This window comes from Lathyrus oleraceus, chromosome 2 (assembly GCF_024323335.1).
Source record: "Lathyrus oleraceus cultivar Zhongwan6 chromosome 2, CAAS_Psat_ZW6_1.0, whole genome shotgun sequence".
NCBI classification, from domain to species: Eukaryota; Viridiplantae; Streptophyta; class Magnoliopsida; order Fabales; family Fabaceae; genus Lathyrus; species Lathyrus oleraceus.
In genome coordinates, this window is record NC_066580.1 from 43,748,247 (window position 1) to 43,751,825 (window position 3,579).

At 39.4% G+C, this 3,579-nt stretch overlaps 1 non-coding gene across 1 annotated transcript; it reads left to right on the forward strand.

Moving 5' to 3' along the window:
- The first annotated feature begins 1,310 nt into the window (after positions 1–1,310).
- On the forward strand, positions 1,311–1,417 carry LOC127124683 (small nucleolar RNA R71). Its single transcript, XR_007804144.1, has one exon. It is a non-coding gene; the product is annotated as a small nucleolar RNA R71 (small nucleolar RNA).
- Positions 1,418–3,579: the final 2,162 nt, after the last annotated feature.

Below are 3,579 nucleotides of genomic sequence, written 5' to 3' on the forward strand. Positions count from 1 at the left end.
CTATGAGGGATCTTAGGGACAAAATTGGGGTCTTACAATGACTACCCAAAAGACAAGGAATGGAGAAATTTCCAGGATCTTTATCTTTTTTGGCTAACTTATTCTCGGAAATGGAATTACATTCCAAGGGTTTCGGATCGTCGAGTCTATGCTTGTTGGTAAGGATGTCTTTGAGAAACTTAGCATAAGAAAGTATTTGGGTGATGGCTTTTGTGAAAGGGATTTCTACGTGAAGTTTTTCTATAACCTTAATGAATTTCTGATACTGGTTATTGATCTGGGGTTGTTTGAGTCTCTGCGGATATGGTATAGGTGGTTTATATGGTGGGGGTGGTACGTAAGTTTTATCTTTAGGTTCTTCTCCTTTTTCTTGACTTTCCTGTTTTTCAGATTCCTCTGGTTCCTTTACTTCGTCCGTGGGTTCGGTATATTCCTTAGAAGTTTTGGGTTCACTCAATCTTGGGTTTGGTGGCTCATCATAAGCGTTCCCACTTTGTAGGGTAATGGCATTGGCTTACCCTCTCGGATTCTGTTGAGGTTGTCCAGGGAACTGTCCTCCAGGTGTGGTCTGGGGGGCTTGGTTTAAAGCTACCTGAGAGATCTGGGTTTCAAGCATCTTAGTATGAGTAACTATTTGGTCAACCTTGGTTCCTAACTGGGTAATCAGTTTATTAACATGAATGTTTTGGTTCATGAACTCTTTGTTTTGTTGGGTTTGAGCAGTGATAACATTTTCCATAATTTTCTCAAGGCTCGGTTTTGGTGGTACAGGTTGCATAGGTTGATTTGATCTTGGGGCTTGGTAACCTGATTGTCTCGGAGGTGCATTATTTTGGATAGGGTTATTGTTCTTATAGGAGAAGTTTGGGTGATTCCTCCATCCAGGGTTATAGGTATTCGAATATGGGTTCCATTGGGCGTAGTTCACTTGCTCAGAGTGGGTTTCGTTTAATAGACTGCATTCTGCAGATTGGTGTCCTTTGGTTCCACATATCTCACAATCCGACGAAACTGCGGCTGCAGTATTCGGGTTTATGGACATATGCTCCACCTTAAGGGCTAATGCATCCATTTTAGCTTGCATCATGTCTATAGAGCTTAGTTCATGTACTCCTCTTTGGACTTCCTTCTTCTCAACTGTCGCTCATTCGACTCCCCATGATTGATGGTTTTGAGCCATATCTTTGATGAGGGCACTAGCTTCAGGATAAGGTTTGTTCATCAGCGCACCGCCTGCGGCATCGTCGATGGTTATCTTAGTGTTATAGTGAAGTCCATTATAGAAGGTCTGAATGATTAACCAATTTTCTAAACCATGATATGGGCATGCTCTTAACAGTTCCTTATATCTCTCCCAAGCTTTGAACAGCGATTCTCCTTCGTTCTGGGTAAATCTAGTTATATGGTTTCGAAGAACGACGTTCTTACTCGGGGGAAAGTATCTAGCAAGGAATACTCTTCTAAGGTTATCCCAAGTCATAATGGAATTGGGTGGAAGGGAATCTAACCAAGATAGGGCTTTATCTCTGAGGGAAAAAGGGAATAATCTTAAACGGATTGCCTCAGGAGAAGCTCCATTAGTTTTAAAAGTGTCTGCTAATTGGAGAAAGATTTTTAAATGTTGGTTTGGGTTCTCAGTAGCGAGACCTGTGAATTATCTCTGTTGCACTAGTTGTAACAGGGAGGGTTTAAGTTTGAAATTATTAGCTGGTATGGTTGGGTTTACTATACTAGAACTACGTTCTTCGTTGGATGGTTGGGCGAAATCCTTAAGAGGTCTTTGGTTTTGATCTTCGGCCATAGCTCTTCTAATTCTATGGAAAAATAAACGTGCGCGAGCGTAACGTTCAGGTTCCGCCAGGGGGTATACTAAACTTCCGGTGCTGCGAGTTCTTCGCATTGACTGGCGGGTCATAACCTAAGTCTAAACGATATAACAACAGGGTACGAAATTTGACGAAATTGGTCCCCGACAACGGCGTCAAAAACTTGATGCGTGCTTTTCGCAAGTATACGAACGCGTCAGAGTAATATAAAAGATTGTCGAATCCATAGAGACCAAGTGTCAATCTAACGTTATCTATTGTTATGGTGTTTATCTAAGGTAATCGAAATAGGGGTTTTTAGAGTGTACGATGAAAAATAAAGTATTAAATAAAGTTCAATTGATAAAGACAGGCTTGAATGTAATTCACATAATCAATTAATAATCCAAGAACTTGCTAATAGAACTACTTATGGGCAGTGTTTCCTACTTTGAAAAGAACCAATTTAACAGGAACTGTCGCTTTCGTGTATTCAGAACCGAGTTGTACTCCCTAATCAAACCCTCTTATTGTCACTTATAAAAAGGCGCGCATTGCATTAGAGTAGTAAACCTATTTTTAAGAAATATAGTATCTTGACTAAGTTGAAAAGTATTTTAACCTGGATTTCTTAACCAAAAGAGGTTCTCATGAACCAGACTCTAAACTTATAAACGCGTCCAAAAATAGTTTTAAAATCACTTTTCTTCTTAAGTTAAAAACTTCTAATGAACTAAACAAAGCGCTTTCGCTGTTTTTGAAATAGTTAATAACAACTAAGTTTAAAAAGACGTTGGACGGCTTTCGATCTTACCCAACGGAAATTAAGTGCGGGAAAACTTAGGTTGAAAGTCAAAATAGCCCTTAAGTGTTTCTACGAACAATTGTACGGATTATTGGTTCAATTACGATCCTTACATTCTAACCTTTATAGATTTAGTTAGACATGGTAAAGTAAAGGTGCATTTTAATTTAAATAAAAGTAGTGCGAGTGCGGAAAGTAAATAAAAGTAGTGCGAGTGCGGAAAGTAAATAAAAGTAGTGCGAGTGCGAGAAATAAATAAAAGTAGTGCGAGTGCGGAAAGTAAATAAAAGTAGTGTGAGTGCGAGAAATAAATTAAAGTAGTGCCAGTGCGAGAAATAAATAAAATAAAGACAGTGCGGGAAATAAATAAAGTAACGACAGTGCAGGAAAATAAAATAGATAAAGGCAAAGTAATAAAAACCTGCTCCAATCGGAGGGTTGAATAATAATGCGAAACGGAAATGAAAATGGCGGCAGGATTAACTTCCTACTAAAGTGCTCCAAACTCGATTACAGACTCGATCACAGACTTGATTACACAATTGTGGTAACACCTCAATGCGAAGCGATTACCACTTTTAAAATACTGAATATATGCCTAAGTGAAACTAAATTTGCTCTAAGTTTGCATCTTCTCTAAGTTTGGATGATTAAATAAATGAATTTGAGTCTCTATTTATAGGCAAGTAAAATAATGGAAAAGACAAGGATGCCCTTTAGTTTGAAATTGGGAGGGAAAACTTTTCTTCTTGTGGCGCCCGCCACAAGAGCAAAGTGTGGCGCCCAAGTGGAGGTAGTGGGGAACGTGGCAGTTGAGGGAAGTTGAGCTAGGACACGTCATGGTTGGGCCCATGGCGCCAGCCACAGTGGGAGCCACAAGTGTAAAATGCTGAATTTTAGGGTTTTAGCTCGTTTTCACTCCTTTTCTCGATCATGGCTCCGATTAGACTGAAAACCTAAAAACAAAGA